The sequence below is a fragment of the Zootermopsis nevadensis genome, unplaced genomic scaffold (assembly GCF_977971745.1).
Source record: "Zootermopsis nevadensis isolate Lab colony 2312 unplaced genomic scaffold, Znev_1.0 Znev_ptg000024l, whole genome shotgun sequence".
Lineage (NCBI taxonomy): Eukaryota > Metazoa > Arthropoda > Insecta > Blattodea > Termopsidae > Zootermopsis > Zootermopsis nevadensis.
The window spans coordinates 6,577,977-6,589,060 of NW_028259156.1; the positions used below are offsets into that span (position 1 = coordinate 6,577,977).

The 11,084-nt window shown below is 37.5% G+C and overlaps 1 pseudogene across 1 annotated transcript in view; it reads left to right on the plus strand.

Annotated features, from left to right (window-relative positions):
* The window catches only part of LOC110833085 (uncharacterized), a 45,404-nt pseudogene extending 37,595 nt beyond the window's left edge, over nt 1-7,809 (plus strand). The window contains exons 10-13 of the transcript XR_015536960.1: nt 2,540-2,655; nt 3,210-3,337; nt 6,037-6,126; nt 7,168-7,809. The product of XR_015536960.1 is annotated as an uncharacterized LOC110833085 (transcript). The remainder of the gene's footprint in view (nt 1-2,539; nt 2,656-3,209; nt 3,338-6,036; nt 6,127-7,167) is intronic.
* Nucleotides 7,810-11,084: the final 3,275 nt, after the last annotated feature.

The window sequence follows — 11,084 nt, forward strand, 5'->3', positions numbered from 1 at the left end:
GTCGTAGTGATGCCAATGTTGTGTATATTGGACTGTGAAGTAAAGGTTTCAAAACTATTAATGAAAATTGAATATAGAAAACAAAATAAATAGATGAAAGTAATCATGTAAACTTACCCGAGAAGTAATATCGTAGTAGTATTAGGAGAGATTGGAGTTATACTGTATCGGATCGTGGCTGGTTATCGACTGCGGTGCTAGTGGGTGAAAGGTTGTGTGTCAGGGTTGAGGTCAAGGTACTGGAGTGCATTAAAAATGGGGTTGTTAAGTAAAATATTATTATCATTAAGGCATATGTTTTGTTTATAAGTTTGATATATGTGATATTTTTCTATTGTATATAAAGCACGAATAAGACCCAATAAAGTCAAGGCTTGAGAAGATACACAGTCAACATGGTGGTGAAAACGAAGTTTAGAATCAAGGATGATTCCCAAATCTTTAATAATATCCGTACTATTAATGCGGGATCCACAAAGCTGGTACTCAAAACAAAACGTGTTGGTTTTCCTAGTAAATGGAATAAACTTGGTTTTACTAACATTAAGCTTCATGTGGTTTCATGCGCACCAGCCACAGAAGGTGTCAATGTCTTTTTGAAGTAAAGAGCAATCATGAGGAGAATTTATGGCCCGAAAATTTTTACGTCATCCGCAAAAAACAGGTAATTCGAAAATTTAATGACATTACACAAATCATTAATGAACTCGTTGAACTAGAAAGGCCCTAATACAGATCCTTGAGGGACACCGGACAATATTTTAAAAGGAAGTCACAAAGCTTCAGAATAAAGTACTTGCTAAAGTCTGCTGGTTAGGTAACTAAGAAACCAATTCACATAACCAGTAGACAGTCCATAGTCACGAAGTTTGTGCAAAAGTAAGGCATGCGGAACAACATCAAAGGCACTGCTAAAATCAAAATGAACAGCATCATATTGAGACTGGGAACAAACTAAGGGGTAACAAAAAACAAAAATCTAAAACTTCTTGACGATGGTGAAGAGTCAATTAAATAAAAATTTCCTTGGATATTATCCATCGTCTAGTAAATATAAAACGACGTTTCGGAGATGGGACTCTATCTCCGTCTTCAGGTTCCTACACAGTTGGGCCCACTCGATAGAGCGTTTTTTACGTTTTATATTTACTAGACGATGGATAATATCCAAGGAAATTTTTATTCAATATACAAAAACCTCACCAGATTAGAATTGGTGGATTTGGATTTAGTAAACCATGTTACAAGGGTTTAATTTAGACTTGAAATAATAAGAAACACGGTCATGTACAATAATTTCAAATACTTTGGAAAAAATTTTAATTATGGTAATAGGTCTATAGTTTCTCACAGAAGCAGTTTTGTCTTTTTTGAAAACTGGGACAATAGTTGCTTGCTTCCGCAAAGTGGGAAATTATTGCAGAAAATAAAGGTAACACATCCAAGGTGGAACTGATGAAGGGAAAATCCCCAGAGCAAGAATTTGTATGTGCAGATTGAAAATGTTTGGAAAAAGCATTGGCAATTTCATAAGGCGTAGTTATAAGAACACCGGCTACTTCTAAAATGCAACAAACCAGCATCTTCCTTCCAAAAATATATAACATTCATTATCGCAGCGTTTTGCCCAAACAGTGTATATACGTAAGTGACTCATGACGTTAACAGAATAAACAGCTTACACCAGGTGGACTTTGTAACGAAGACGGGTGGCGTATCCCTTGAGCTAGAAACTGCATTTTGAATTATTACTTTGGTTAGCGACATATTTCAAAGATTAAAACCCCTTTGACCTTTTCTTGTGTTATGAAATGATTCATATACAGAGTGACTCTAAAGGGACGTTAGCACTTTGAAAGTGTATAGAAATTTAATCAGAAAGCTTACAGAATCGGCTGAGGTGTCATTTTGTAGCAATACAAATCAGGTTTGACTCACGTTGTGTTGCAGTACCGAATTCCGTCACCGGTAGCGGAAGCGGCAGTGTATTTCAATATGGCTACTTTCACAAGTGCGAAGCGCACTCGCTGTGTGCTTTGGTTTGAAGAAACAAAATCTTCGACAATGGTTCAACGGAATTTTCGCACTCATTATGACAGGGATCCTACCAATAGACCTAAAATTTACTCTCGGCACAAGAAGTTTGTTGCTGGATCGTGTTTGGCAAGAAATTGATTTCAAGCGGGATCTCTGCCGTATCACCAATCGCAATCACATACAACTAAAGTGACTGCTTGAGGTAAAACGTGATTTGTTTTACTACACAATGGCAGTTCAAACGATTCTGTAAGCGGTCTGAATAAATTTCTATACACTTTATAAGTTGTAAAGTCCTTTTAGAATCACTCTGTATATTTCCCCGCGTAAAGAGCGCGATAGAGAGGGGAGACGCAGAGGAAAATGGAATGTCCGTAACAACAATTAATGTAGGTCTGATAACGCAGCTTCTCTCTGTGTGAAACATGCAGGTCCACATATGCGTTCAGTATACTCAATAAATGACGAAAATATAAAATTAAGAAAGTTTATATTATTACAGGAACTGCAATTAAGATGTATCTTATCATCCTTCTTGGCGTAGTCGGCAAATTGGCGTTGGTTTCCGGTGAATGCGATCTTGGTACTCCAAAACTGAAGAATGTTGATTGGAATGAAGTAAGTACTGACACACAAGAATTATATAATTTTAACCGTCACACAAATATTTTATTGGACATTATAAACAATTTTATCACAACAAGTATCGGCTCAAATTTACAATCAACAGGTGATTAATGAACGTAATGCAAAACTAATTTAAGGTTTAGGGACCGAAGAATGCTGTCCTCTGGGTTGCTGCGCCGTGTAGTCTGGTAGAAGTTTACCGACGTTTCAGAGCTCCTTGATGCCTCCTTCATCAGGGCGATTGCGATGATGGAGGAACCAACGACCTCAGAAACGTCGGTATACTTCTACCCGCTACACGGCACAGCAACACAGAAGACAGCCATCAATAAGGATTATGTTAAGACTCACCAATATACACCACAACTGTGTTCCCCAGAAGATGACTGTAGCCAGTGTCATTAAATTTACTTCAGCCACCGACATCTGAGCTCACTCCGTTAACTCCCTACACAAATTCCATCGTCGCACTAATCAAAGTGCAACAAGAAAACTATCGGTTTAGACAGGATTTGTGTGTCTCAGTCTCTCTAATGATCTTACAGTTGACAGGTCACTGGTACTGGCTTTATCAGATATCGAATAATGAAGAACACAATTTGGTATGTGTTCATACAATCTACAAGTTCAGCATCAAGAGAATGTCAGTTCTTACCATCGCATAAGATGAGAGGTGAGCTTAAAACATTAAGTAATTAAATTAACTCGTTTAGGGATTTCTATTCTTTGCTTAATTACGTGAAATTCACTGTCTCGTGATACAATACTTTGGCATGGAGGCCTCTGAGAGGCCTTTTCACTTATATCGTAAATATAAATAAGTAATAGGAGCATCTCTTATTCGGTTAATAATGACTGGAACATGAAAGTCTATGAACTTGGAGAAACACTTTTATCAGTGTAACAGAAAGCCCTATAATCGAATTCTAACTTCCATGGTCAATCGGCTCGCAATATAAAATAACCGGAATATAGGTTTAAAATAAATATACATCAATTCAAATTTAAATACATCCAATCCTCTATTTGAGTTCCATAATCATGTTAATGGAAAACATGCCTACAAGCGAAAAAGATTATGAAAACTGAGACACTTACCACAAGAATAAATACTTGACATTGATTTCATACTCCAAAAATTATGTATATAAATTATAACAAATTCCCACACAACACAAACTAGTTTAAAATATATATATCTTCCCTTGTTACAGGTAACCTTCTTAGTGTATTATATTTTGTTACTAAACATTTATTTCGTTCTGAAATTAGAACACGCTGTAATGTGTAAAACTGTTATTTTGGGCTTTGTCCATCGTCTAGGCCACGGATTCTCGAATCTTTACAGACGTGGTCCCACATTCGCCCCTTATAAATCACTGAAATTTTATTAAAAGCCGCTGCAGTTTATTACAAATGCTATAAAATTAGGCATACTTCTGTAAATTTATTCACGCATTTTTCAATAGTTTTCTTTAATTTTAAGAACATGTGTCAATAAACGTAGGATTTAAGGTTTTCACGGCGGTGAATTTGAAGATGGCTGTCTTCTGGGTAGTTGCGCCGTGTAGTCTGGTAGACGTTTACCGACGTTTCAGAGGTCCTTGCGACTCATCGCCATGTTGATAGAGGCAGCAAAGACATCTGAAACGTCGCTAAACTTCTACCAGATTATAGGGCGCAACAGCCTAGAAGACTCCCATCTTCGGTGGGTCATTCGTTAATTCATTCATTTTGTGAAGATTAACATCTTTCCTTCAACGTGCTAATCAGTATGACGCGTAATATTCTTAGTTTTACTGTCTTAACAAACGCCCAAGCTTAAAGTCGCTCACAGTGACAAATATTGACGATAACAAAACGTGTTTTCAGACATTAGATATGTAATTTTCATTCTACAAGATAATACAGCGTTGTAAAAATCGCACGAGAGCGGCTGGCCCCCTGGTTGGTCCACGTACGAGCCTAATTCGAACAGACATCCCCAACAGGCTAGGCTTTTGTCCTTCTCTCGCCTAAAACGCAAGTAAAACCAATGAACTGTGGTTTTAATGAAACTAGACGATGGTAAATTACAAAAAGAAAAACATTTCTACCCAAGTTTTGCGCAATCACAAGAAACCTTAAAACTTCAAACGAGTTATAAGATATTATTTGGGGTTTCTTTTGAGTCGGTCAACCTTAAAATATTTCCCTTGATAATGGAGGCGGAATTGGACTACGAAACGTTGGGCGTTTGTCCACAACTGACACGGCTTTTTGTTAGAGATAATACTGATTTCGGTATTGTACATCTCTCACTCTCTGGTACGGTTTGTGGGAGAATACGAGTTGCTGTAGATACTGTATATTTTGCAATGAAGCTGTCCGTCTGTACTCTCATTATTGTAAGCATCTCAATTACAATAAGTTTAGGATACTTTGTCAGTCAATTATACGGTTCGAGATTCCGAAATTTATAATATAATAAGATAAATATTTTCTAGTAATTTTATAGGTTAATGAAATGAATGTTCTTTTTCGATTCTAACAGTAAAAATTGTCGAATTATAAGTAGTGGAGAAGCTTCTAACTTTACAACAAACGGATACTTTGATGGCACCAGCAAAGAATGTAAGTATGAAGTGAAGTGTCCAGATACATAAATTGAGTCATTTAAGGCTGGGGCCACACGACAGTACAAAGTACGTCCGTTGTAACGCACATCGTCATAAAATTATGATTTGTAAGTACAGACAATACTATTACTTTCTTTTCTAAATCCTTTCAAGCTGCCACGGTAATTGGCGCTTGTGTGGTGTCCTCACCTACGTCCGTTACAACGGACGTACTTTGTACGGTCGTGTGGCCCCAGCCTAAGTTGCCTCTGTGCTGAAAGCATCACTTCACAAACATCTTTCCTGGCGCCAAGGCTGAAACACAAATATATATCGTGCAACATACACAATTTTAGATTTAAAAAGTAAATATACCCACAACAAAAATGCTCATAATGAACAATTTCTCAAACTAAGGTAAGCTCAAGTATGCCCATAGTTGATAATTCTGTTAAAGGCAATTACTTAGTAATGTGTGTACCTGCTTGCAATAATAAGTTAGTAACATTTTAAATAACTGGCAATGCCGATTTAATCGAATTTCCTCACATAGACAAACTTTACGCCCTCAAGTCACCTAGAAATCTAAATGCGGTCTCAGGTATGTGCAAGGTTAAGATATCGTGCACTCTTTTAAGTATTCCAAGAACAAAGAAATAGGTCAGTTCACTATCCGATTCGATTGGTCTGTATTATTATAAGGATTTATCTTTCTTTACTGCAGCATACAGAAATAGTTTCTTTCACTTGAACAAATTTTTACTTTTCATTTCAGCATCGTTTTGGACTGGCAGATACCTTCTGTTGGCAATCGAGCGAGACAGTTTCTTCGTAATGACGTTTTGCCCAAAGCAGGGTGGAAATAGTAAGTACACTACTTGATGATTATATTATTAAGGTATTTGATTCTTCAGCACTAAATACAGAGACGTTGAATTCATAGAGCATCACAGCCCAGAAATACATCCTCGTATTCACAGATAAGATAACTTCAGATCCCACACGTATATCTCTTGCTACACATACACTAGGCTATAAAAGGCTGAGCAATTATTTTTTTCAACATTTCTACCCCATCTGTCCCTGCATAACGTTCCTTGACGTTCTGGCACTTAACCTCCGGCTGATAAGGACATTACACCACCGCCGTCCCTGTATCGGCGCCTACCCTCAGCGATCTAGGTGTGTTTTTCATCACAAACAAAGTCTTTAATAGGCCTATTTATTATTTGTGAAGTCAATTTCCTGAAAATATAAATTTTTAACATTTATCTGCCACCAAACCCTTGACGTTGAGAGTGAGATACTCTATAAAGTATCTTTTCAAAAATTTTATACGCTTTTCTCCCTTACCCAAAGCTTGCTATATGCCGTATCCACCTCACCTTCAATGCTTTAAAACAAACATAAGGAACAAATCATCATGTTCGTTGTTACGTCAACTAGTGACTTTATCGCCTATTACTCAGTCAAAATGTACCTGTATCAAGTTATTTGAGAAGTCACAAACTCATATGCATTAAATTGTTTAATTCGTTCACTTATTTACACAATGTTTTCATAGTTATTTATTTTCATGTGTTCATTTGTATTTTTAAACGAGAAAGCTCAGGCGGATTGGACGACCGGGTTTCAATTCCCGACATGGCCAAGAATTCCCCCCCCCCCCCCCCCATGTCCAGAACGGCTCATAAACCCTCTCAAGCTCCTGTCAAACGGCAACCTGCAGGAGGGTGTAAAGCGACCGGAACTCTCAGATGACTGTCGACAGTAAACAGATGAAGAACGCGTGGCGTCACTGCCTCCAACATTAACTTCAACTTAATTTTTTTATCTGTGTTTCTATCTTTTATTAATCAGCCAAATCTTCTAAGCTGAATATTTACAACACGTAATCTGTTTGCAGGAAATGCTTACATCGGGTTTCGAAACCGGAGTCCTGATGAAGCGACATTGGAAAAAGCGTTCAAAGCCTTCAACGAAACCGGCCTAGATGCCAGTCAGCTTGTGAAATGGAGTGCGGACCATTGTAAACTGTGTGAGAGCACGAACACAATGGCAATATTTGTACTACACATTCTTTTTTGGTGTAAGGGGTAACATCTTCTGTTGAAAGCATTGTTCAAAAGGCAGATTTTTACAGATATGAATCTTTTGTATAAATACAGGTTTCTGAGTCCAACTCAACATATAAACTGAGGCCACACAAAAAGTTCCATTTAACGCTCCATTGCTAATGAGTATCCGATTTCTGAAATATGGCACCATGTAGTGTGGACTGTGTCACTGATGCTTCGAATATCCTTACTGTCTCCATCTTCAAGGTAAAGTGGCTATCAAATGGCTCCTGCTGATACTTGTATAGCAGGCCACACGTCATGGGGACCTTTTTAATTTGCTTCTACATGATGCCATCATTCAGAAACAGAACACTTTCCCTTGAAACCTAAGAGGTTCGATATATTTCATAATAACTTGTTCATACATGCATACTTCCTGTTTTATCACTGGTGAAATCAATTACAAATTGGTAAATGTCTGCTACACATCTGTGTCTATTTACTTTAAGATGATACATTTTCAAAGCAAAAGTTATTAAGGCCTGTCCTCACCTCATTCCTCTTTACATAACTTTTTAAGTATTTAGAAGTAACTCTTAAGTTTGGAGATGTGTTCCAACTTAGCGCACACAGCTGAAGCGTCCAACTTAAGAGCACAACGCATTTTGAAATTCTGTGCCCACAAGGTCACATTTTCTTGCAGTATACAGCTTTATGAGTGTAAAACAATCTTCTAAATTCGAGCCTGATTTTAAACGAACTGAAATCGACCGAAAACTGTGGGTGGACTGCGATAGATCGGACTCGATGAAACATTTTTTATTCCACTGTCAAAAACCGCTCTTCTCCACACATGAATGAAAGAAATTCTAATAATATAAAAGCTAGTAAATGAGACGTTTGACTGAAAGAGCGCGCCTTCCTGCAAACGAGGCTACGGTGGGGTCTGGAGGAGTCTGCTGTATCACGCAGAACGAAACTACAGCCAACTCTAAATACTGGCCTATTAATATTTAGTAGATTTTCAAGGGTTCTGTAGGTTATACTTCTGTTTTATGAAATACATTAAACTTTATTGCATATACCCCTCCAATTCCATATAACCGATAACAGTCAAATACTGACTTCAGCAGAAAAAGACCTAAATCGTTTCGTGTGCTAAATATGTTTGCTAAAAATAATAACGTATGACACTTGTATGTGCATTGAGCGGCCACCTTCAGTTTTCGTAGGCCATCGGGATCTGAGTCATAACGCATAAAACATCGACGGGCCTCAAATTTAACATGTGTTCTTAGATTTAAGATTCTCTATTTATGATTCTCGGTTTCATGGTCACACTACGAAAGTGAATTTCTGTATGGAGACAGATCTTGAAGAAATGCAGAATGCAGTATCTTAGTAAGTTAAAATTACAAAGGCGGCTGCGATGCGAAACTTTGATATTTTGTGTAACAAATCAGGTAAACTGAACAAGCATTATTCTCCCTACATTCAAGTAAAAAGATACTGTCGGATGAACGTAGACTTCTCAGGACACGCTCCTAGCAACCTAGAACCTCAAATCTTGCATCGTAAAATTCAGTTTCAACGACTCACGTCTAATAAATACAAATTCGGTTATAACGAGATCCAAGAAACTCAGGAAAAGTGCTCGTTATAACCGTTACTCGTTATAAGCATTATTGTAACTTTTGCTGTTACTCACTTCATTGGTTAGTTTGCCGGGCAGTTTTTCTCCCTATATTTTCTGATAATCTATAATATAAGAGAAGAAAGGATTAAGAGACTTGGGAAAAAACAAGAATCTCAATATCACGTGCACCCGCATCGTAGGACATTCTCTGTTCAAACGACGAAACGGTGCAGAGGAATCATTCTGCCTTCCCCCCCATGTTTAACTATTTGGATGACTATACATTTGCCCTGATACCTGAGAGCCCCCTTAGGCCCTCGGCACCCTCGTCACGCAGGGTCTGCGGGGATTTCCGCCACACCACTGGAACTAGAAATTTGTTCTTCGTGAGTGCCGTACCGCACTAAATGAGATCTGAGAAAGGAAATCGAAACAAACACGCCCTGAATGTAGACTATAAATATCATAGAAGGTTTAGAGATTGCTATCCGCGGGGATTTTAAATGAGAAAGGGGTGGACGTCATAAACGTACAAAGCGATAATAGATCTTAGTCCCTCGTACCGCAGTTCAACAGCTGCTCGTTACACCCGTGAAGTTCTCAACTACCATGATCGCTTTAACCGTGAAATGTTTCTCATATAATACATAATTTCCAGCCAACGCTTCTCTGTTTGCTCGCAATAGCCGAGATCTCGTTATAAATGAGTTCAACTCTAATACGTAGACGTCAGCATAATTCATAAGTCATTGCAATTTCGAATTCATGTGACAAATAATAATTTCTTCAAGTATGTGTCTGTGTTTTCAGTGTAATATTCTTTATATTTCATGGATTTTAATAAATGATATTTCAAAAATAAACAGAGAAACTATTATTTTGGTTTTGAGGTTGTATATTCCTTACCTAAAAGTTTCATGTTCAAAATTTCGCAATCGTATTAGCTGATAACCCGTCGGAGATTGAATATTAAATTCTCCTGATTACGAAATTCAGGTTTTACTAGGTAACCTCTGCAAGACTACACGGCTCAACAACTCTGAAGACAGTCAGCTTCCAAGTTTTACTCTTACAACGAAACAATTCATCGTTCATATTGGAAATCCACTGTCCGGCCCTGTCGCTTTACTCCTGGAAACAAAATAATTACCCTGCAATGTTTTATGAGGGTTTACTTATTTAATCTGTGGGTCTGCATTTCGTGAAGAACCTTAGTCGCCTCACACATGTAAAGCTGTTCGTTTCATGTGTAGACAACTTATGGGACTCCTTGCATAGGGAATCAGCCCGTCGCAAGGTCTCGACCTACACAGATCAGCACAACATAAATATGAAGAAGAACATCATGCCTCAAGCGGAATTCGAACCCATGATCACAGTATCCGTTTAAGAGAGCTTACGTTTGAAAACTTAAATAAAGAACAACATATTTTGTTCAGTATAATTAGTAGAAGTTTAAGGACGATTTCAGAAATGGAATGTATAATGCTTCACTACCGATGGTGTTAAATTTTTAATTTTGTTATAGGAAACGCTCACAATGTCACAATGTCCAAAAATGTATTAATTTTATAATTATACTCATGGTATATGTTTAAAGGCAATATCCTTGACTTCTCTGTTCATTTATTTAACAGTATTTAAGTTCAGAAAACACTTTTGAAGAGAATATGCTTGACTGCTCTCGTATTTATTTATAATTTTGTACGAGAATATCCTTGACTCCTTTGATATGTATTTATCAGTAAGGCTAAACAGAGACATTTTTATCTTTATCGATAACATGGAAGAATTATGCTGTTCCCTAAAAGTCAGACATTCTGACTATGAAAATTTATAACACGCACTTATTTGTAGGGTATATACTTTTGTAATGAAGAAATAAACCTATTTAAAACATTTAATGCATATTTTCCTAATTAACTCAACATTACCATAGAGTATTTCAATAGAAATTTTATTTTGAAGGTAAAATTGATTAAATTTATCAAAAACTGTTTGTTGGGTCCGCAGTGGCCACGCGGCCTGAGGCGTGGGCATTGTGCCACTTTTTAGCTGGGATCGTGGGTTCGAATCCCACTCAAGCCATGGATGTTTGTCCGCGTTTTCTGTGTTGTGCTGTCCTGT